This window comes from Bombus fervidus, chromosome 9 (assembly GCF_041682495.2).
Source record: "Bombus fervidus isolate BK054 chromosome 9, iyBomFerv1, whole genome shotgun sequence".
Lineage (NCBI taxonomy): Eukaryota > Metazoa > Arthropoda > Insecta > Hymenoptera > Apidae > Bombus > Bombus fervidus.
The window spans coordinates 7,680,226-7,705,964 of record NC_091525.1 but is presented as its reverse complement, the minus strand read 5'-3'; the positions used below and the strand labels follow the sequence as shown (position 1 = coordinate 7,705,964).

Genomic DNA, 25,739 nt, shown 5'->3' with positions numbered 1-25,739 from the left:
ATTGAACATAGATCTGGTATAAGTTGATGAAACGAATCGTTCGGAAATTCGGTGGGGGAGGGGGAGGGGGAGGGGAGAAGGAGGAAACTCTCGCTAGCCATCCAATTAACCCGCCTACGATGCGTTCGAAAGAAACTAAAAGAAGGAAAAAACAGATCAATTCGAAACCGACCGGTATCGCCGCTTGCCGTCAAAATAGCTAAACTTCGTTAACGAGAAACTCTGTTTCCTCGATTCCCAAGCCGGGACCTGGGCTTTGTGGAACGACCGCCCGGAGAATCAGCTTTCTTAAGCTTGAAAAGGGTAAACGTCGCCGCCATCCTTTCGTGGGATCCTATTTACCCGAAGGAATCCCTGGTACGCGGCTAAAATTGCCTCTCCCCGAGCTTTACGTCAATTATCTTTCAAAGACTGCCGGTGTGGAACGACGCGTAGAAGCGTTGCTCGTGCGAGTCGCGCGCGCGACCGATCGAGAGCCGACACAGACGCGCGCGCTCTGAATTTTTCAGCTGAATCTTGTCGACGGATAATCCGGACATTTCCTTCCGTCCCTCGTTCGTTTCCATTAGAAACAACTCCCTGGCGCGCCTTTATATCGAGAACGCATTCTTATTCCCGCCCCCCACCCTCCATGAAAGAGAACCGTCCTTTTCACCTTCCTTCCTCTGCTCGTCGTTTCGTTGTTCGTCCGATCGAACACGCACGTTCCATAATATTCGACGTTTGTTAAAGGGGGGACAAACGTTTGCGACGCATCGTTCAACGATCCGGTCGGGAAGAGGATAGGAAAACGCACGAGACGCTGAACAAGGAAAATATCGAGGGAGAAGCACGAAACTGTTTCGAACGTGGAGGCATTGATTGGCTACGATCGATATCACGGAAGAGAAAGAAGCTTCGTTCTCTTCGTGGTGAAGCTCTTTCCGCTTGTCTCTCTAAGGAACGATCCCTACGGGACTTATACGGGTTTATACATGGTGTATTTAATCGCAGAATCAAGACGCTGATTCAGTTTCTCGTTTATCGCGTTATTCTGGTGAATGATCGACCATGGGAGAAGAGTAAACCGGAACACGGATGTATGCAGCCGGTTTCACGTGTTAATTAAGGATCATCCATTTACGGTGACTGCAGTGTTAGCGTTTTCTCTGTGCTAAGTAAACTGTTCCAAATTGAACGTATCCACGGATGGGAGGACCGATTAGCCCGGACTGAATTATTTTCGGGTTTAATTGTGAGTCTCTTAATTGGACCCTACGGAACGATAAATCCGTGTGGCAGAAGTAACGTCTGTAGGCTACCACACGGAAGGCACTGTACGCTGAGCGAAGCTGTAAACGCGTGCGTGGGATTCTGAAGTCAGGTAAGAATATCTTTTTTTCTCAGCCGATTCTCTCCTTTACGCTCTCTCACATTTGGTTTCCGATACTTTGCGATAACATTCATTCCACGTTCTCGTGCGTCGTGGATCGTTGTCGTTGCGTGATTATCCTCGATTAGAGCTTCACGCGAATCGTTCAAGGGAGCCTTTGAATTATTCGCGTGCCGTTAACCCTTTGCGGCGCGACGACATTTTTCACCAACGACGGCTCGTTTAGCTTTGAACGAAAAGCGAAACCCTTGCCGATGAATTTCAATGAGAATTCGCACGCTATTCCACGCCATTGAAAAAGCAGAAAATCATACGGAGTTAAACTACGTAGATCACACTGTGTTGATTAGCGAAACACGATTTAACGCGACATGACGTGTTCTCTGTTCGATCGCGATGTATTATCTCCGGGCTAGATTATATTGGATAAACAACTTTATTTCTTTGCATAATTCTATCTTTATCGGTGGTTCTGTACTGCATTATGCAAAAGAGACAGAGCCTTTTATCCAGGAATTGGGGAACCGATAGGAAACGCGAAGCTTGTGAATCACGTGAGAGAGGAGAAGCTCGCCGCTCCAAAGAGAGGAATGCTATCTTTTACGCTTCATGCCGACGAGTGCTCTTGAGGGTGACGTTCCAGATTTTTTGCGACGATAGCGTTGATAACGAAGCGATAGGGAAAATCGTTTTCGTGGTTCCATTAGCTTGGATCAGTCTAACATCGTGGGCGTAGCGCCAATCGGGTTAAGGGAATCTCGTGCACAAACGTTCATTCAACAATAATTTTTCAACGGAATTTGCTGTAAATATTCACCACCGTTTCTAAATATTAGACCTCTTGCAAAATGTAAGATCAACCCGAGAAATAGTTGGGAATTATTGAAATTTTTTAAAATCCTTATCTTGCTTGAAATCTTATGAAAACATAGGTAAAGATTATGGAATCTTAAGATGCATGAAAAATTCATATATTCGATATTATAAAAATCTCATCTTTATCTATAGTACGTTAAAATTTCTTCTCGTTTATATTCACTATGTTTCTGGATCATTATTTCATCTCGACGACAGTGTAATAAAATGGCGAAGAATTCAGAATTAACAATTTGAAGATTAATCATTTCTTTGTCGTCAAGGTTTCTACCATTTCTAGTACCACGTAAAGAAGATACATACATTCAACTTTTTATAGAAAATAAATATTAATGATTTCGTGACATATGACGACGTTCGATATGTGAAATTTTCAGCGTGCTGCCTTTCGTTGGTCCTCTCTCGTGAAACATTCAGTTAATCAACTCTGGCAGTCGTATTATTAATCTTTCAATCGTATCTCTTCGTATTTAACTCTTGTTTATTAAATTTCTCCGAATTTCGCATCTGATACGTACAAAATTTCCTCAACAAGGTTTATATTAGGAGATTGTGGCAACTAACACGTATAATTCTTAATTTACCGTGTTTCTTTCGCAAGCCTTGCAAATGTATTCCTTTAATACAATTTTGATTTTTTTAGCGACAATTTCAAAGTCAATTTTTATTATAAAATCGTATGAATATTTCATATCAACTTTTCGAGTTTATAGAATGCTTTAGTTCGGTTTGTTTGTCCGATGCGATAAAATCGTTCGTAACAGATACTTTCTTTTGTGCAGCGTATTTTTATACATTTTTAATGCTAAATCATAATTATCATATCTCATATGAAGCCTAATGTCCTGATGCTTAAAAACGAGATTCTACTTGTATATTATATATACGCACTCATATAATGTAAATGTTGAAACAGTTCTTACAGAGCAAATGCGTCTGTAGAACCTGCAAATTCATAGCAAAATTTTCGGTAGTCTCTGGGAGGTGAAATTTTCTGGCTGGCAAACAGCGAGATTAGTCGGTCCCGATGCCTCGTAGTGCCGGAGATCCCGAGTTTACAAGGTCCTGTGGCTCATTCGACGCCTGATAAAGCGTACTACATACACGCAGCTCGTCGCAGGGAGCAAACGCGCCAACGAGGGAGAACCGAAATTTGAGTCACCGTAGATTTATGCTATCCAGGCGGCCGTTTTTCGAACTGTTAATAATTAACATTGACGCGTTTCGCTCTTTTTTTTCATCCTCTATGGAGAAGATTCATATACCCGTATGAGATATTCGCGATACGGAAATTCTTCATCAAATATGTCAATTCCATTCATATGTCCATAAGACGCTTTTTACTTATTTTAACGTGTAAATTCACTCCCTAAAATATAGACATGCATTTATGGTTCACCCTATACTCTTTCCTTGCTTTCTCAGAGGAATATTTAAGAGAGTGTTTTTAATACATCGTACCAATTTTACTGGGAGCAACCAGATCGTAATGGCACTTTCAATTAACTACGCGTAATTGAGGATAATTGCTGTTAATAAACATGCCGGTGCGACTGCGTAACCAGTGTTCTTGGGTTACTTGGTTCGCCACCCTTCTACTTCCTACGGGTGTCAAGAAACGATGAAATATGACGGCGCGGAATGGAGCGCTGATAAAAATCCTGACTTCTCGTCCAAATAATTCATCTCGTGTCAGGTGAATTAACGAGGATCATCTCGCGAATCCGACGACGAGTAGCGCCGTAATAATTTCACCTCTCCGGTCAGTTACCAGTTTGGCGTGACTGTCAATTAACGAAATCGTATGATTCATTCTGGTTTGCGCTCGCGAGATGGGAGAACGTTCACTTCCCAATGAGTCGGCTGATTTATCGTTCTAATCTTCCGTTTAATATTCCTAAGGATCCCGTTTCGAGAGTTTATTCCTCGGTCGCATTAGCATAAGACAGCGGGGGATAATTTGTGCGTGCAGCGTGAGAAACGCAAGACCGAAATTGAAAGCAGGGACAATTTTAAATTAACTTTGGAACCATCCTTGGAAACGATAAGCTCGAATACATCGTTCGCTGTGAAATTGGAAACGCGCGCCAACGAAATAAATCACGTATTCCCTCTTCGTTCTCTTTGTGTCGTTTCCCTGAAATTGCAGCTACAAACTTCCCAAAGTTAAAACTGCGGTTATATTTCCATATAATTCCCGAGCTTCTGTTAATCCGTGCAACTTCCGTTCCAAACAATTTTTCGAGCATCGTGAAAAATTACAGAGGAATAAAGTTCCGAATCGAGCGCACGGAGTGTCTGACACTAAACGGTACGATTTCCCTTACGCGGCTGTATTTGCAGAGAGACGACGGCATGGCTAGGCAAAGGAATGCGGGTCTGATTGATTATTTCTACTAGAGTTAATACAATTATGAAAATAAGTACGCGTTTTGGCCGGAAGTGTCACATATACAGTGTCGTACGAAAATATTCGAACACTAGTAGAGAATACTTTCATGAATATGTATTACACGAGATAATTTTGAAACAAATCTGAAAATGTATATACTTGCTGGTCTGATATGAAACGTGATAATTAACCTGGGTTATCAAGGAAACGCCTAATCGATCACAGTGTTGTACTTATCCAAAATTGAGATATGATGCGCATGTTATGGCTAACGAAGGCATTCGTGCGCTCATATACATTTTTTACACGTATATTCTACACAACAGTTTGAAATCTCATAAGCACTGCATCACGAGTCATGATTATGGTATTTGTATTGATAAAATTTGAAACGAATTTGAAAATGTATATAGAAGTTACAAGATATCTATTGGAAACACATACTTTGAGAAGATCAAATATTTCAATAGCTAATTATCCACCATATTAATGAAACTATCTTTAGAACTCGGTGTATGTTTAAGACTACTATTCATGCTGTATACTAATTTTCCATCAAATGTGTACATGTTCGCGATAAATGTCTTGCAACTTTTACGTACATTTTCAGATTGCTTTCAAATTTTACTATCATAATCGCGAACAGCCTTGTCTCGTTACAGTGATTAAGAAATTTCATAAAATACTGTGCGATGCACACAGTGCATTCCCGCAAGAATTCTATGGTAAATGTTGGAATACTTTTGCAAGATACTATACTAATACGATCATATGGCAACGAATGGCGGTGAGTTATAGAGAGCAGTATTTCCCTTGCCCCTGTACCACCCTATCTCTGTACTATACACGCTTTTTCACCGATCTCGCTCTTTCATCAAAGACTCTCCTATTTGGAGTAATAAAAAGCATCGAAAAGATATACAAATTCGACATTCAATCTGCCTCCGTTCCGTGAAACATCGCAAAATCAGGCTCGGGCAAAGTTGAATAAAATCCAGGTTTCACTGACTTTGCCTCGAGAGTTCTTTCAATAATCATCTCTGGAATAAGCGCCCTTTAAAATCGGGTCGCAGGAACGTGTTCAGATTTACGAACGATTCTCCGGTGCGGAACTTGAAATTCCTATCTCCACTGACACGAGGGGAACGGCAGCCACTTGTGCTTTTACTCCCTCGTTTTTCCTATCCTTCCTTTCACTGTTGTTTTGCTATCGAAGAAACAAGCAGAATGTATGGGAACTCGATAAAATGCACACGTGATAAACAGAGGACTACAGGGTGTCCCAATAATCATGTTATGATCGGCAAGAGGAGAGGAAGGAATTGGAAATATAGAATAGAATGTTTCCATATGATGGTTCGTTTTTAAGAAAGTCGTGTTTAAAAAAGATGAGAGAGACGAACTTCATTCCTGACTGAATACGAGTGAACAAGTGGCAGGATGTTATTCGGTATGTGAAAATAAATAAAAGATATAAAATAATATTTTCTTCGATCAGGGCCACGTTCTCGCGAAAATGGAATGCATTCTCGACGAATTTTCGAATTCATGGTTTAAAATAAAAAAAAATCGTGTTAAAAATTTCACACGTATGATAACCTTTCGACTACGCATTGTTCAGTCCTGTTCAATCCGACATTAGCCGAATTCGTGTGTACTCGATAAATTTCTAAACTCACAATACCTAATTTTCTTGGAAAGCAAGCGTCGTGTGAAAACAACGCCATCTTATATCATCTACACTTTCGATTTATTTTTTCAATTTATTTTTTCACCTTATCGATTCTATGTACTACGATTATCAGACACCCTGTACCCAACAACGTTACCAAACGTTGCGTTGGATCGATTCTGTTATTCCCTTTATTGGGAATCGTATTTCATTAGTCGAGAGAAAAACCAAGCGTGTTTCATTCACCAGTTTCCGAACAGTTGCAGCATGCGGGGATCGACTTTAAATCATTCGCCTAAATCGAAACGGAAACGGAAGCTAGCCACCAGTACAACGACGAGAGAAAAGGCACTCGACGACGAACCGATGGCTGGCCACTGACACTGTATGACTTCCGGTTTACATGGAACGGCTGGCCAATCAGCCGGCAATCTTTCAATTGGCACCGGCCGTAATTGAGCAGCTCGTAGATCCCTCGTTATCCTCAACAGTTCCCTTAACAGCCAGTAATCGTTGATTCTTAGCCAGCTCTGTGACTATAACACGGATTCATCGTAATGAACGCGCAGTTTTAGCGCGGGTTCTTCTAACGCGTATCGCGGTACCATGAAATTTTATGCCGGTCGGATTACGCAGAGAACGTTGTAATATCTCTTCTTACCTTGAAAAGACGCTTAAGCCAAGTTCTGTAGCGCACTGAAACTTTTCAAAGTACCTTTTTCTATGGGTTAGACGTTCTAAGTATTCTTTAGTTGCGAGTTTGAAAATTCTCCTCCTCAGAGTTACATTATCGTACATTTTTACTAAACGCATTTACTAAGCGCGTTTTTATGAAATATTTACGCGGACATTTCGACGAAAAGACACAAAGAACCGTCGTTACTAGCGATGGGCTCAAGTACATCGCAGGTAGATTTTAACATTAGCCGACTACGTTAGAATGATCTATTAATATTTTAAAAATTAAAAGAGAAAAAAGAACAATACTTTCAAGTAGATTCGCGTTTAAACGCGAGATATTAGAATTCCCCGTGAACACTTCGTAGAATCGAATATTGATCGAATAGATTTGAAACTGGATGAGCATCTTAGCGAAAATTCTCCATTTTGTTAAGATCATTTTACTTGGTTATGAGATCCATTAAAAAAATAATAAAATTTTGTTTATTACATAGTTGTAAGTACAAACGATAAACTATTGTACAATTTATAGAATATACAGTACTTTTCTGATTCTCATAACTCCATTGATATCTACATGTATTTCTAACAATTTCGTTTTATTCTAATATCAAAGTACATACTTATACTGATTGCGAGGTTCAAAAACAGCTTGTAGATCTCGAATATGTACTTTGCAAGTTTAACGAATGAATGAACCATTAGGTACACGTCGTGGATATTGTTCCAACCCTATGGAATGAACCTTCGATTTGGTTCAGATTTATAAATACATATGAAACTTAGTCCCATTGCTACTCCTTTCACATGTTTTGAAAAGTGTTTCGCTGTATGTATTAACTCTATAGCGCACTGCAGGGACAAAAATTCTGGTTCCAGTTTGCTCCACGTAAAATGTTTATGACGAATAATTCGACAATGTGAAAGCAAGAGGGTTCGTGTGGATCGTGTTCGCAGAACGGGCAGCTTTTAACATGAGCGGTGAAACAGGGCTTACACAAGCTGGCTCGTATCACGGAACAACGGGACAAAGTACACACGTTGGAAGCTTTGAGCGAAAACGGTTTCATAAGTCCGTGTGTTTTATAAGTTTTCTCGGCTAAATTAATCTCGGGATTCCTTTCGATGTATCGTTCGAGGAAAACTCGACAACTGAGGGATTTCTTTCGGCTTACCCGCACCATTCTTTCGGCCATTCTTTTGGCCAATTGAATAGCATGGCGCCTTTTCCAAGTTACGTCTGAACCGTGGATCGATTCGATGCCCGAAAACTCGTCAAATAAATTATTCCGTCTGGTGGCAATACGGGAAGAGGAAACGGACAGAGAAAAGATGTTCTATGGATAAAATCGAGCTCCAAGGGAGCACGTTTAGTTGATTGAATCCGTTCTCGATCCTCATGAAAATTCCATGGGAGCGTACATCGAGAGATCAACGCGGATACAGGAAAACACGTGGCTCTTAACGAAACCATTTTGAAACCCTTTATCGTTTGCAGCAGAACTATCTTGCTTCCAGTACGATCTCAGTGACTTTTCTCGCTATTTCTCTTCGAGATATCGGTGACGCTAGACTTAGAAACGATCAACGAATGGTCGACGATCGTCGTTTTCAAGAAACGGTGGAGGGAAAGCAATAACTTTACCAGTTTCCAACGCCATCATAATCGGCCATGGAAGTCTTTCGACGGCACGAGATCGCGGGCTTTGGCCTCTCTATTCTATCTGAGATTAACGATCTGGCCGTGCCAAGAACAGCATCGACCATTAATCGTATTTGTTCAACGGATAGCGATCGATGGTTCAACGTTACAACGTAGAATCGGCTAAAGAAGAGGTGATCGTACGGGGAAATATTAAAGAGAAGAGAAAAACAAAAAGCACGTTTTATGGAATATGGCGAGGGAGCAAACATGTCTAGATAAGCCGATAAACACGGGGCAGACAGAAACCCTTGAGGCTTCTAAGAAAACGCAGTTAAAATCTGATGTACGAGGGGAGACATAAACGTCGCAATAAATTCCTCGGCTATACGCACGGTTAAGGGTAAACAAGCGGCACTGACCCCGCGCCTGTTTTATAGTGTCCCATACGCATCGATAACACACGTTTAACCATTTTGCGTATCGATCTCGCCGCGATGAATAAATGCATTGAGTTCAACCCCTTCTCGTTGCGATCCAGATAAAAGCACGTATACGTCCAATTTTATCGCACGTTTTACCCTAGAAATTGTTCGAGACCATATAAAACACATTCGGAACTCCTCGTAGACATCCACCCACTGATTCTTCCTACACCTTGTTTTTCTTTTTATTTTCTGGTTATCTGGCTGCTGCTATTTTTTCCTGAAACGTGTTACACGCGATTAACATATTAATAACGCGTAACGTGTAACACGATAGAAACGAAGCAACCCTTTTCTAATTTATCCAGAATGACACACACAGGGGAGGAAATATATATCATCGTATGACAGCGCGTGACAGCTCACGAGAAACTTTTGCATGCAAATGCAGTCGAATTTCTGACTCGGTATCTCACTTTCTCCTCGCTTGTATTTTCTTTATCCGTATCCTATGGGAGAATTCCGATAAGATCTCTCTGGTTGACACGCAGCCAGAATAGGAATTAGGTTTCTACACCAATATTTTCCGAACACTTTCCCTTTTTCTTTTTCTTCTCGCTTCGACTATGCGTCGCCGATACGTACGTTTTATCGTTCCTAAAGGGCGATACATGGATTGAGATCCCTTTTCAAATATTTGTCCAGAAATTTAGATAGAAACATGGTGCCTTTAATGACAGTGTGTTTAGAAAAACATTTCTTTCGATGATTTTCCTTAATTTCGAACGTATTTTGGTTACTACAATGGCGAATCACAATTGTTGACGCGTGTCGTATAATTTATAGTTGGACCGACTCGACTTACTTAGTTGGAAGAATACTACACTATCGCTCATAACTCTACCAAAATCTGATTAATATGTAATTTAACTAACTTCTTTCAATAGCGTTCTTCTGCTTCAATTCTGACGAGTAGACTTTTAAATTAAACGAGTATTCTCTCTAAAACGAATATTCGATGTCGTCATCGTGTGTCTTTTCTTTTCTCTTTCTTTTATTCTGAAATGCTACGTCCGATTATGCTTTACAGGTTTATGCTCTTGTCAGTTCATTACGACATTAATTACTTCTGTCAATCAACTATAAAAATTGACTGCATTTAGCTTTTTCGTTTAATAAAAACCAATAATAACGTAGAACATACGTTGAAATGGCAAATAAGTTACAGGTCAGTTTAATATCAGCATCGTCGACTTTAAAATAACAAAATAGAACACTTTTAAATAACGACTTAAGGGCGTTAAAGGGTTAAAGATCCAGATTGATTATTTTAATCCTACGCGTGGAGAAATCCGCACGACAGCTTACAAATGTGTAAACAAGTGTAGCAAGAGCTACGGATGCTTGACGAATTCGAGAAAAAAAAAAAATGTGTAAATTCGTTAGGTTACCAGCAAGTGGTGAAAAAAGCCTCGATAAATCTTCTCATAAACCGATACTTTGGCACGGTTTGCTGGCGCGAAGGTACGCGACTTGCGTGACAGGCGTACACCTACTTCATTACCTGGGCGAATATTTTTTCCAACGTCGGCCACGGCTTCCACACGACCTCTGTGCGCCGAGCGAGGGGAAGAAAGGTCGTTTATAAAAAGCGCGGCTTCTAACGTGTAAGTAATTGCGTACACGCTTCACGGTTAACGCCAGCAATTGGTGTGCGTGCGATCTTACATCTCTAATGGAGACCTGTTTACCTCGGTCACCGAGATCTTGGCCTCGCAGCCCCGACGTGCTGCAAGATCGTCGACAAACCAATGTCCCGGGTTTTTCTCCGTACACATATTTTCCACGCTGTTTTATATCACGCTATTTTAAATACTAAACACAAAATGTTAAAAATAAATGGCTAAAAGTATAAACAAAACGCTTTTAATCAAGAGTGAATCGATCGGGTAATAAGTCTACATTGTTAAATAATACATTCTATAATTACTGATGGTTGCTGCATTGCGACACGCGTATATACCAGCTCGTCCATGTGTTTGCCATTACTACAAATTCCACGGGAGCATCTCTGATACAATTTTTCATCTCTAACCGCTAATGGCCCATAAGTTATTCAACTGAACCGAACAGCGGTACGCCAAGTACTCACAGTAGAAATAGGCCGGCACTGGTCAGACGTAGCGTTCCGATTTATCTTAGGGCCCCGGCTTTCGTTTGTCCGTCGAGCAAATAATCCATCAGACACGTCATTTAGCGACGAGCTCAAGTACGTGGCAAGTAGCTACTAGATCAGAACTAGGATTAGAATACTCTGTGAGTATTTCGAAAAAATCAACCAGTACTAAGATATAAGTGTTTCGAACCTGTCGCTTTTATGAGTATTTTGAAAACTGAAAAAAATACTCTCAAATAGAATTGAATATGTTGGTCGAATAGATTCGAGACGTTATGAGTATCTTAACAGAAATTCTTCATCCCCTTAAAGTCATTCTTCTTGGTTATCATTGAAAACCGCTATTGTGATTTTGTATAAAATATCCTACGTCAAATGTTGTTTCTAAATAGTTGTAAATGTAAACGATAAAATAAAATAAAACACGGTGCCTTTATCGTTCTTATGACTCGCTTACGCGTACATACTCGTAAGAGTTTCGATTCATTCCAACGTCGAAGTACTTGTAAGTAGATTTCCGAAACTTGTAAGTTGAACTCCATTTACCCGAACTTCACTTATTGGAATGAAACTTCGGTTCATGGTCGATTGATTGAGCTTTTACGAGTCGAATTCGCTTATTTGCATGCGAGCACCTCTTACGACGAACGAAAAAATAATAGGAAGTAGCAGAGATTGAACTTCTATTATATGAACTCCAATTACGTATAAACTGTTCGCCCTTCGGTAATCCGTCGATTCTCATTCTTAGGTTCAAAAACAGTTTGCGAAGATTGTCGAATATTTCTCAATTAGATGCAACGAACGAACCATTACACGTTACGAGTAATAACCCAACCCTATGAAATGAAGCTTGTTCATTAGGATTCGATTCATATTTACAAGTGCATATTGAACTTGATCCCGTCACTAACATCCCATCACTAACGTCATTATCAATTTGCCAAACTAAGTTATTCTCCCATTAATACGGATAATCGCAGTTCTAATATATTTTTACGATGACCCGTGTCACCCCTGTTTTTACCGTTGAGATTACGCCATTTCCGACGCGTAATCCTATGTGTTGTTCACCCTAGCGGGAGGCCACCGTTAGTAAAAAGCGTCGACACGAGTCGTCTCCCCCATCGACTACAATAAGCGGATTATCAATCTCTCGAGGATGTCCACAACGATTACGGGGAGTTCTTGTCAGAGGTTTTTTTTTTTTCGTGGATAATATCCGAGCGAGTCTGCATTGACTTTATGATCTATAAATCGTGCCGATATGCCTTCGAGTTGGGCAGCTTCCCATCTTTTTATTGATATTAGACTACAGGTTTCAAAGTTTGCTCTCTCCGAGCAGACTCTAAAGATTCCCGTAAGAGGCTTGCGTCGTGAAGCGAACCGAGCTTTAAGACTTAGTCGCAATATTTCTTCGTAGTCGATAGACATCATCGCCACCGTATTGGTTCTACTTACCTTTCATGTAAGTTTAAGGGATCGAAGGGCATGGATTTTTCAAGACAAACGAAAACGCTTCAATTGCTGAACGCTGACCGTTCGTTACTTTCTCGTAGGAAACGAAAAGGGATAGCTAGAGCGTTGGTAACTTGGTGAGGGCGAGCCGGTCGTAAACCAAAGTTTTAACTCGCGACATACGGCGAGCTATGCCTTCCAGGATGCTCGTTGTCAACCGCAAACGGACGAAGGATAACCACCAAGTTATAGTAGATTAAATTAAGACAAAGACGAAACGGTGTCTGAGCATCCGATATCTACAAGTAAAAAATCGCATTTTAGAATCGTAGCGTACACGACCAGAAAAAACGTATTTCTATAATAAAAAAATTGCCAAAGAAAATTATTTATGAGTCTAAGAAACATTCAAAATTCTTTGTACACCCCATATAAAAGACACTTTTATCCCAATAAAAAACCTTATAAAGTTTCGCTATAAAATTAGTGTACTCTATGCCAAGACAGCTAAGAACTAGTTTATCATTGTTGTTATATGTCCTTATACATCCTATTTTATACATTCTGTGAATTTTTGCATCCTCAAATCTCCGTTAAATGCATAAAAATCCGCATTCTATTTATCACACGACTCAATTGTTTGAAGTATCAAAGACTGGCAGACAATGACAGTATCTAAAAGACCATGATTTATATAATTTGGCTGACGGTGTGACGCTTCAATGGCGTCGGCTAAAGTGATAGGAGAATCCTCGAGATACCAACGTGGATTTCTTCGACGCGCCGATAATAGGTTGGAGCACACGGCTAAAAGGATTTATCGGGGCTCGTATATCGTTCGCATACGCGACAAAATCGCGGACTAGAGCTTCTTGTTTGGCCCAGGAAGGATTTATGGCCGGGTTTGGCCGAAAGCAGAAAAGGAAATACGCGAGTTACACGGTGGAGGACTAAGCCGAAACAGTAGATCAAAAACGGGATTGACTACGAGGCGAGTAATTCCAGCAGGATCTTTCAATTATCTTCAGCTCCAAGCTCGTAATTTTCATGGAGATCAGTGGAGTTAGGCCATTTCTGCGAATATAGTTTTCACTATGGTCGCGAATGGATCGAATAGGATTCTCGACGTAAAAATTCGGACGCGGATTACGAGAAATATATAGTTTTATACCTACGAGTAAATTTACTGCTCAAACTATGTGCAGAGAGGAAGTAAAACATACGAAATCTTTGCTTGAAATAAATTTTATTGGATATCAGAAGAAAATGGTATCGTAAGGTATATTTAAATGTCATGTTTGGGTATTATCTGAATAAAATATTTGAGAAATGATTATTTGAATAATGTATGATATTATTTGATTAGATATTATCTTGTGATGCTTACGCGTTATTTTACTTGAACAAGCAAATGAATTTTGTAAAAATTATTATATATATATATATATATATATATATATTATGTCGTTTAGTTATCAGGTAAATGAATTTTTTACTTTGTTTGGTATTTTGTATTTGCATAAATGTTTACCAAACTGATATCTCGAATAATTTCTGACTCTATCGTACCAGCGCGTGCCAGAAATACCGATTTCTTCGTAGTGTGTCATACACGTAAGCTCAGACACATTATCCAAGGTTAATTGGAATTAGAGCAATTCGGAGTAAATGTTGTAAAATAATTCGCGTCCATATTGTTCACGGCGTGAATGTATGCAAAAGAGGATATTTAAAATTCAAATGAATATTAAAATCCAAATTATTTGTCTTTTTTATTCCAAAGAGTTAACTAAAATACAAACAAAGTTATAACATTCGCTACGTTGTTTCTATAATGAAAATAAAACGGAAAAATTTCTAAAGTAACATTTTATCATATTTTTATCTCTATTTTAAGTAAAATATTCTCAACCTTGTGCCAAGTATAAAACACAGAGTGCGAGGGGAGAAGCAGAAAAAAAGTAAGGAAATGGTAAAGATCATGCGAGCAAGATACTGCGAGATCGCAAATACTGGATATTCTTAGAAGATTGATGACTCTTATCCGAGGACATTCAATACAAACAAATCGTATTTCCTGTTAGGAAGCGTCCTTTAGCACGATGGACGAAAGAGAAACTTTTCGACGCGTGGAAAAATGTTAGTCGCGCTAAGGTATCGAGTTTTTCTGGCCATTTGCCGCGTATCGATCACGATGAATCTCGTTCATCCGTAAGGATCAAGTTCAACGAAGGCCTTCTTCGTCGCTTGCAGCAACGATATCGAGCGTCCAAGGGTAGCGGACTGTAGTTGCCAACGATAATCACTACTAAACGACGAACGTCTGCAAATAGCCAGCTAGCTGCGCGCTAAAGGACCGACCGTAAATAACACATACGTCAAAAACTTGTACATGTCGGAGAAGAAAAGCAACTACGATATTGTGTGTCTGGTTGTTAACCCGATTCTTTTCAATCCCCTCCATCGAGGTTTCATTCGCCCACAGGGCATGAAACAGATGTGGCCGCCGATTCGGGTCACTTCTCGAATCACTTTTTGTTCGTTTCATTTCGACCCGTGCGACGCGGTATATTATAAGAAGCAAAAAATTGGTAGAATTGTGGCAAAGGAGCAATTCGATTTTGTTAATTCGACAGAAGGATAATTGGTTGATTGTAATGGATACGACGATAGAAACTACTGATTTGTGGAAATTTATTATAAACGATAACAGTTTAGTACGTATGGCAATAAGAAACGATGATGAATATTGTTAGTGAAATAATTAATCGGGTGGAATATTGTATTCAATTAGATTCGTACAAGATAACGATTCATTATGGAATCGTTAACAGGATTCGATAAAATAACCACATATGAAACATGATAGATTATAGTAGAAGTATTATAGTACGTATAATTCAAAATCCAATGCTACTACCAAAATTAATTAAAGCAGCGGATATTATAAATTTTACTACGACAGTGAAGTTTTCAAGCCAAGATTACAAACCAAATAATAATAATTGTTTAAGGGTAGATTTAATTACTTCATAATGATTTATGGGGGTTTGCCTTATTTCTCTGTAAATATTCTAATAAATGAAAATACATTTACAAGGACTAAAATTAACTAATATCGATTTGTATCTATTAATTTTTAATTTCTTGATTACACAAGTTTCTGATTAAAGGACGACCTAATTAAAACCACGTTCATGCAACCATGTAGCTGTCATTTTGTATCTACTTCATATCTGCGTAATGCACCACTCACTACATATACAGTGGCTAAATGTACAAACATACAAGGAATATCTGCACATATCCTTGTTTTCCAATGAAGCGTTTTTTCTTTGTCAGCTTTTGCATCTCGTTTTTATTCCAGATATGAATTTTTTCAATCATGAAAAATCACTACTACACGATACGAAATTTAATATACTTAGACTTAATTAATTAGTGTGCTACTTGGAATATTTCAACTATAGTTGCCGAAAGGAAAGCTGATGTATCCCAATAATCTGTGTATTATGGTACCAATGTAACGTGTTATAATAAATAAAAAGCTATACAAATAAATGCTTTTTGTAGTCACTATACCGATAACGATCCAGACGACTACCCGCTTTTGAAAAGTTCTTTCTCAAGTGTTCAGATTTTTCTCCGTCGATTCTTTAACTTGTCACTGGTATCAAGATCGGAGAAAGGGCCGAGGTTGATCGATGAGGGACGTTCTTCCAACGACAGCTACCATTTTCTACGCTATCTATATTACCTCTTACACTTATCTATTTCTACCGAGCGTACTTTGCTACCTACCGAGACTTTATCGAAGCGAATGTTTTAGATATATACAACGTCCTGTCAGCTTGTTAGCGCGAATGAATATGGATTATCCGGACAACAGTGCCATGACAAAGGTGGAAATGTCGTATCGGCAGGTTTCGATCGATCGATTCTTTCCGTCGCTGCAATAGCGTCGAGCGGCGTCGTATAATATTTGCATCGAAGAAACAACGTTGCGGTACAACGTGGCTACGATTTTGCACGTTCGCCCCGATATTCCACAGGGATTGCGGGATATGTTCGTAAATGGAAATAGTTGCTGGCCCGTGTATAACTGTTGTGTTGGGCTCATTCAGGTTTAAGCTTCCGCATAGACAATTACGTTTTAATTAAAATTATCCCGAAATCTGATCGGGTGGCTGCATCATACGTTTGGTTAGGCATGAACATTCGTATCGGCGCGGCGGCGCCAGAATCCCCGCGGTTGGACCGCATTATCTCTCGAAGGCAATGGCGATTGAGATTTATAATCGTGGAAGATATCGTCGTACGTGAGCGTTCCGCCTGATTATACTGGCTTTCACTCTGTAAAAGGTTAAACGAACAGTGTTTTCGAGTGGGCATCGTGTGACCTACGTTTACGAGCCACTCTTTCGAACCTTTTAATTTTTTCAGCGGTAAAAGCCAATTTTCAATACGGCCTTATCGACACATGACCCACGCTGTTGTTCGGAAACATACAGTGTTTGTTCATTTTTGATAAAACGTGGTATAGTTAGAAAATTAGAATGACTTCAGCTAGTAGAAATGATTTCTTCGCAAGTGACGGTATAAATATGATTTAGAAGACAATTTTGTATTTTTAGATGAAGTACCCAATATTTTGTGCTGGGATTGCTCGATAGAGTTGTGAATTCTAAGAATAAAAACAATGACCCACATCTTTGCTCAAAAATCTTGAGGCAGTTATTACGTTTGCTTCAAAATTGGACAAATGTAAGCGACAGCAAAACGATATGATTGAGTATCATTTAACTTAATACTCTATACGACAAAAAAAAAAAAAAAAAAAATAAAGGTGACGCATAAAATACTAATGTAAATAATACAAGCTGATGTAAAGTTTTTAATTTACATGAAATACCGAAGCTTTATTCAAACTAAACAGTATGATACGCTTACCTTACAACAAGATATTTGTCTTCGTTCATCCTATTATTTACTTTCATTGCGAAATACGTTCATGTGTTTGAAATTACAAAGATATTTCAAAGTAGCAGACAGAGTTGATGAGGCTCTCTCTTACTTGCAATAATTTCTAAGTGCCCAAATACTCGTGGTCGGTAGTGCACTTATGAATTGCACTGTATATCTCAAGCTTTAATCAACTTCCACCTCTATCCGCTGTCCGAAGCGAAATACGGTTCAATTTTCGAAACGATTAGACCCGTTCCAGGTACTCGAAGATACCACCATCCTCGTAAAAAGATGTTACCTATTAAAAGTTCACAGCAGTGGTTCATCCGTGTTTTCACGAAGGCGTCACGATACGGTCGTGAGATACGATTCCGGAATAAACTTGGATGCACGGGGCGCGGCGCGGCAATTCAATTAAAGGCCCGGAAATAAAAATAGACGACACGGATTTTCTCGTTTCTCGTAGCATCTATGGCGACATCGATTATCGATAAATTTGCCAGCGTAAATTTTCGCATGGTTTTTTTGTTCGTGCGCCTTATCCAATCTCGAGCTCGGCAAATTTTTCTTCGTTTCTCGAGCCGCTGTCTTCGGAAGCCCGCGAAACGCAACAGGTGATATTTTGAGAAACTCGTTAGCGATCTGATCGTGTAATTGTTTGCTTAGAATCTCGCGAGCCAATCGATTCCTCTTTGCTTCGCATCGAGCGAAGACGATCCCTTTTATAGAACTCGCCTTTGGTATCCGACAAAGGAACAAAAGTCTCAGATCTCGACAAGTTCTATGGGTTACTCTCTCATTGATCCTACTTCTTTCATCCTATTTTATTACTCTGGACTCTGGTACACTTACAACATGCCGCTCTTCAGATATTTCTTCGACTGAATCTCTTTCAGAAGGGATCGTGTACGATCGACAGCGACGTTCTATATGAAGTACCGCTGCAATATCACGAGGCAGCATAAAATTTTAGCTTGCACGAAATTCCGCGAGAAGTATTTCTGCTCGCGTGTTCGAAATGTCTTCCTAACTCGTCGAAACGTATTTCGGATTAGGAATCAACGTATCCGCGATTTCGCGTGGCACGACGGACAACAATAATATCGGTAGAATCGTCCGAATCGATATTTTGGACGCGCACGAATGTAATACGAAACACTTCCCGCCGTGCTATCTGTTTAATTCTCCGTCATTACTAAACGGAGTAAGACGCTGGTCGAGGAAGAAGGAAGATTTTCCTAGTAGATTTCAACTTCCTGCTAGTTACATTCATAGTAAGACATCGGGGAACACGCTGGCTTCTTTCCAAAATCAGCTCAAAGCGCACGAAAGCTGGAATGGAACGACGCGTTTGGATTCATAGTTGCCGCAGTAATTGTTACAAATTATTCGTGACACTTTTTGCGAAAGAGCAATGGCGTCTTCGAGGAACTGCCTTTGACCGCGCCTTTTACCATTCCAGTTATCCGATTCACGCTTCGACGATCAACGCTTCTTTCCCTAATTTATTCGAGCTTCTTCGACTGGTGTGGTTCCATATCGATTAAACGACCATCGCAGACCGCGCATTCGACTTCATCCCTCTCGTGAATCCGCTTTCTCAGCGCGACGATTGCGTTCCTACTCCGACTGATTTCGTTTCCCGGAGAATTTCTCGAGAACGTATTCCAATTCAATTCTCCTTTTGCTTCTATAGCCAGCACGGCGTTTCCCGCTATTTCCATGATTTCGGTATAGGCATCATAGATGCTTCTCCTTCTTCGTGCAACTTCATCCTCGAGCAAAGTGGAAGACAAATACAAGCTATAGGTATACAGAGGAAGCAGCCACCAGGCGGCCAATCCTTTTGGGACGTTCTCGAGTTTTCCTCGACGTACTTTTAAACAGAACTTAAGGCAAGATCCAACTCCGAACTTTGAAACTTAACAACCCTCTCTCGATCGAGAATTTCTAGAAACTCCCCATCTCAATTATATAGACGTACAATAATTATTAGGAGATCTTTATATAAAATGTAACGATTGATATAAACTAACAAGGAAACAATTAACGAGTTTACGTTCATACAAGATAATGATGCAAGAATTCGTAACATCTATTCACACGAGTTACGAGATGAACATAACGTATCAACAATTACACATGTTGGTTATCAGCGTCCCCTAACTTATCAGGCTGAAAAAGTTTCGTATAAAACAGATGGATGAATAAACAACGATGAAAAGAGAAAGAACAGATATAAAAGAGAGTCGGTAGGATTGTAAGTTTGAAGTGTAAACTTTTTTTATACTTTCGATGAATCTCTCGCGGGGAAACAATGCTTCTCTGGCTACAAATTACGAGAGATCTTATTCCCAAGTTCCAATTTATCTCGACGAGGCGAAACGTTCTTTTGACCACGCCACTATCTTTGATCTATTGAGAAAGAGACAGGAATACCTTGTTTCAAGCAACGTCGTTCAATTAGAGAAGGTCGACAGCCATTGATTCACGTTTCCACCAATTTCTCATGCTGTCCCGAACACGAGTTTTAATCAACTCTAAGTAATTTCGGCAGGTCGATTTAATATACATATGTAGTTGAATTTGAAGCACTTACATCCACATATGATCTCGTTTTATGATAAATCTATTAAATTGAATGAGACTTGAACTAGTGTGTTAAAGATTATGTATTTTTAAAGGAGAGTTTTGAACGTGTGAAAATATGAATATTCTTTAGAAATTTATTTTGGAATAACTATTCAGTGAATAGATTTCATTCTTTATCATAAAAAGGAGACTATTTAAATATATTATTTAAAAAATATATTACATTATCAAAACAATTGTCGAATTCATAAATTAATAAATAAATTGATTTTCAGGGATCAGTATAATGCTTATAGGTATAGTTGTACTATCGACATGATTTTGGTTCACGGATTTTGGCTGTCCGATTTAAAAAAAAGAATGGAATATTACTAAAGAATATTGCATACGTCAATGCATGTTGAGGGTATTTTTATGTTTAAAAAAAGTGACAGAATTAAGCTATCTGAAACGAGAAAGTGACATTTTACGTGCAAAGTACCACCTTTTTTTAGTGAATAAAAACGCGGAAAATAAAAAGATAAAAAAAAAATAGCTTGTCGAAGATAGTTTTATGAGCTACGTGTATACCACTGAAAAATTACTGAAAATTGTTAGTTATCGGGTCAATGGACTTCAAAATTGAGTTTCGAGAAAAATGGGAAAGGAAAATGTGTTTCAACGAAACACTGATCGTGCAATTTGGTCTGTAATTGACAATTTTCAGAATTTTCCAATGGAATTTTCACAGAATATATCACGAAATATACACTTGTACTAAATACCTTGTAATTTCTATATATATTCAGATTTATTGTAAAATGTGCCAATGTAATTATGATAGTCAAGTGTCACTACAATGCTAATGAAATTTCGTACTGTTTCCTATAATATCGATAATACAATTAATAAAAAGTATTTACAAGTATTCGAGTAGTTTTGTGAGCCAGTATATACGAATAAACAAAAGTTTCTAATAAACACAAGTTGCCCCTGTCGTTGAACGAAGATAGTTCTATCGTTTATCGTTTACTCGTACCATTTCGCGAGAATATTTTCCACAGTCCATCTACGATGTTCCACCAGTAATATCGCTCGAAATATCTCGTCTCGAATTTTTGCAGATGCCAGAACCAATCGGTAATGAATATTTTAATTAGCGGATTTTGCCGATATTCTGTAAGAAATGCTGTTCGTCAGCAGGATTCTGAATTTTACGATCGTATTCCTTCGTAATTCGTACGACTGCCTCCCTGCATGTATGCGGTTCTCTGTGTGCCATATTTTTGGCCTTTCCTAGTCGAATTTCAAATTTTATCCTCGTTATCTAATCGTATTTGTGCTACAGTCTCTGCAGACATCTCTTGCTTGCATTATGCAAAAAGGCTGTCGTTTAGATAGACGACGATGTTGGCGTGAGATAACTCGTTTCATATGCTATCGATGAACGTAGTGCGCCACGAAGGACGTATACCGCGAATTCTATGCAACATCGAGATTCACAGAATTGGTACGGGCACCATCAGTAGATAGATCTTCGTGTTTCGATTCCAATGAACGTACTACGTTTGCGACTAAACTATAACGCGAACGACACGTACACTCCCGTTCATAAATAAGGACGGTTGCTTATTTCTAAGATGATCTGTTTTAATTATAAAATGACAAGAGGTACCGTCGATAATTAATGATTGGTAATCGTCGAAAGGATGCATTTATGAAAAATTTGGAGACGCAAAAATACATTAAGTTTCGAAAGTAAAGTACGTGTCATAATATTTAATGAGTGAAACAAATCTCCGGTTGGATTTTACCTCTTCAATTATGTTAACGAAAATGTTAGTTTACGCAAATATCCGGAATCTATCGATTATGTTCTGCACTGTTATTTTATTATTACCAGCTGATAAACTTGATTTTAAAAGACCAACACACGTACAATAAGATATTAACACGTGCAAGAATGAAATGAGTTACGAACTGTTCTTCATCTTCAGATTATTTAATGTCTAAAATATAAATTAGATACGTAAGAAAAGTCTTTCTAAAGTCATGAAATTTATTATTTCTTCGATCCAAAAGAAGATGCTACATATTATTTTTCATCGTAACTTTCTCATTAACCCATATATTTTACTATCATAGCCATGTACCGTTGTTACAAATCGACTAAATCCTCCGAATACTTATGAATAGTAATGTACATGCAACTCGAAATACGTAATCCGAAATCGACCAATTTTCGTAGTTCATGAATTCCTAAAACCCCGTTCTATTTCCGTGAACAAAAACTGCGCTTTGAGAATGTCCTAGAGTTTCAGGCTGTTAATACGCGTATCGATGATCGGGTAATTTCTTATGCAAGGTCTATCCCAAGGAAGTCTACCCCAAGCTCGGTTCATTAATTTTGCAGGAAGTTGAGAAAGTAAAGAGCCAAAGACTTGAGAAAGGACTAACTTCAATATATAACTTAATTTTCAAGTATCTTCGTTTCGCTCACTTCTCTAAAAAAAATGTCATCCCATTGATTTTCATTAAGATCACACGTTTCAATTGTCGCTTGAACTTCTCTCCTCCTTTCCTGAATTACGCTCACGCATGCAACGATATTCGATGTATCGAGACCTTAAATCAGCGTGACAAAAAGCTTCGAACGTTTAGAACGTGACAAGCAAAGGTTCCTCGATAGCGTCTCATTCAGGCGTGTGACACAATTAAAATTAATGGTGATATGTCACGCTCATCGACCGGTATTCTCTGGCTCACGCGTAATTTAACATAAAAATAACGAAAAATAACGTGGAACGATTCAAAGCATAAACGTGACCGAACATAGAGACAACCAATTTCTACAAAGAGAAATCGGATAGTTTCTCTTTGACTCTTTTATTTCGCTATTTTACTACCGCTATTTTTTTTCTTTTTTATATCTTTCAAATATCGTGGCTTTTACGTTCCGAACATTAAAAGACATGTTAAATATTTCGAGAGAAGCAGGTTAAGATGCTGGTATGCTTGAAGGAAGCGATATAGTAACGTTTTAAGGTGAAACGTTAAGTAGAGTCAGCAATTGACGGACTGAAAACCATGGTTGCGTAGGATAAGATTTTGAGAACGTATTTCAATCTTGATGTTTATATTATCCCTATATTTCCATAATTAATTACATTATAATTTTTCTCTCTGCTGTAATAGCAGATTTATGATTTGATAAAATACATCCAATTTCTTTCCTCCTTGTACATACTCTTAACAAGTACGTATTATTTAAAAACAAATTTCTTCTTTTTTGATATAGTTAATGACTGATTATATGACAAAATTGAACGGCTGAAATTGATAAAATTTGAAATAGATATAGAAGTAGCAAGATATTTATACTTTTATATAATTTTTATATACTTTTAATGGAAAATTACTATACAGCATGAATAGTAGTCTTAATCATAGAGTTAAAGACGGTCTCACTATATTGTATCTTATTGATATAGTAAATAATTGTCTGTTCAAATATCAATGATCTTTGCAAAGTGTGTGATTCCAATAAATATCTTCTAACTAATAAACAGTTTCAAATTTGACTTTTCTAATCAGAGCAGCTGCGTCTCATTGCAGTGCTAACGAAATTTTAAAAAATTTTGTGTTATGCACATAATATATTCATGAGCAAATTCCCTGCTAAGTTTTCGATTACCTTCGTGATTCATCGTAAAACGTTTCCTTCAAGTACAGTCAAAGTAAAAAATACCGAGTAGAAATTGAACAACAGGAATCAACAAGACGAATACGTTACGAGTTCGCTGGAAAATCATCCGCACTGTCGAAGTTTATTAGACCGTGACGCCAATCACTCCGCGTCCTCGATAAATTCGTTTCGTTGCAACCCGTAATTGCATTTGTGTTGCAACAACGACATTGTTCCCTCGGTCCATGCTCTCCCTCTCGTTTTTCCTTTTTCTTATTTTTTAGCCAGATGCTAACAATGAAATTATCTTTCATTCGAAGAAGCACAGCCACCCCTGTGCAGCGTGGAAAATCGAATCGAACGCACACCACTTTGTCCTCAAGGGTGGTCCACCGTCGCTGTAACGGTGTCCATGTAACGGTAACCAATTGTCTTCTGGTTGCAATCGTTTTTCCTCTAAAAAAGTGATCGCGAACCGCTGCGCAACTTCCACGAAAATTATGGACGTTCGGGAAAGGGGTTACACCAGCAGCTTCTCATGCGAAATTAGATTTATATCCACGCAAAACATTCCGCTATTGTTCGGGGAACTCGACAAAAAGCGGTTACGTAATTACACGGCAAATTAAAAGTCATCGGTCGTGCGGACGCGCGTACAATACGTTTCGTCGGAAAGGTTTCTTGCCAACTTTTCAACAATGTTTAGACGAATCGATATTTTCATGCGACAAAAGTGTCACTGCGCTGCAAGAACCGCGTTATTCAGATTCGAAAATCACTGTTCCAAGGAGCGGCTAAAAATAAATTTAAATCGAAGACTATTTGATAATTAGTTTTCACCGTATTAAAGTGTTTTTTGATAGAAATTGACTACAAAATGCGTATTTTTCAGCGAACTACTAAGATTCCTAATATGATAATCAATATCGGTATCTGATATGACAATCAGTAAATGAATTTAAATCGAACATCGAATTAAGGTCATATGTAATAGGAATCTCATTTTTTTTTTAAATCATTTGAAGCGATATTGAAACGTTTATCGATAGAAATTTATTCTAAAATATACTGCAGCGAATCACTAAATTTCTTAATGTAGTGGTCTAGAATAGTAAAACAGTTAGTCAGACGATGCTGGAATTTCGTGAAAAGGAAATCGGCACGATCGAAACGAACGCGATGGAACACGAGAAAAATACTTGGAGTCGATTCATCCCCCGAGTTCCTAAATCATCCACTGAAGCGGAACCGTGTCGTCGTCGTCGACATTGTCGTTGCGTGACCGAAGAAAAGTCAATACGATCTGAACGGAAGATCCCATGTAATTGGATTTCCGGCATTACTCGCGAGTTTAACATTTACTTCACGTTTGCGTAAAATAGTGTTCCCTCCATTCGAGACATTCGCCGAGACACATACGCAAAATGATAGTTATATGGGGAGATCAGACCCTGTTACGCTCGATTTCACGTTCGACACCTACGTATCCGACAATATCCGACGGAATAGTCAGTTTGATATCAAGACTGAGCGAAGATCTCGTTGAGACGTCGATTGTTCTTTTTCGCCCGATCGAATCTTACCCCCTGTTTCCCACTATCTTTTTCTCAGACGATCTCTCGATATCGAGAAAAGGATTCCCCAGTCACCGTCCCGAAATTAAATTCCCATTTCTGACTTTTCATTCGCGCAAAATACCAGCTTGTCGCGAAAGTTTCGCGACTCCAACTTCATTTTCCGCGTCTTGGGCTCGGTTATCGAAGCTGCAAATCGAATTGAATCGAATCGCTATCAATCGTTAAACTAAATTACCAATCGGAATTC

The 25,739-nt window shown here is 38.8% G+C and overlaps 1 protein-coding gene across 3 annotated transcripts in view; it reads left to right on the top strand.

Moving 5' to 3' along the window:
• The first annotated feature begins 936 nt into the window (after positions 1 to 936).
• Dop1r2 (dopamine receptor 2) overlaps positions 937 to 25,739 on the top strand; it is an 80,023-nt gene continuing 55,220 nt past the window's right edge. For 2 of the 3 annotated variants that reach the window (XR_011800567.1, XM_072009659.1), the window contains exon 1: positions 937 to 1,363. The gene's annotated coding sequence lies outside the window, so the exon portion shown is untranslated. Of the gene's footprint in view, positions 1,364 to 24,199; positions 24,336 to 25,739 lie in introns of all 3 variants that reach the window. The other variant, XM_072009660.1, reaches the window with a different exon arrangement.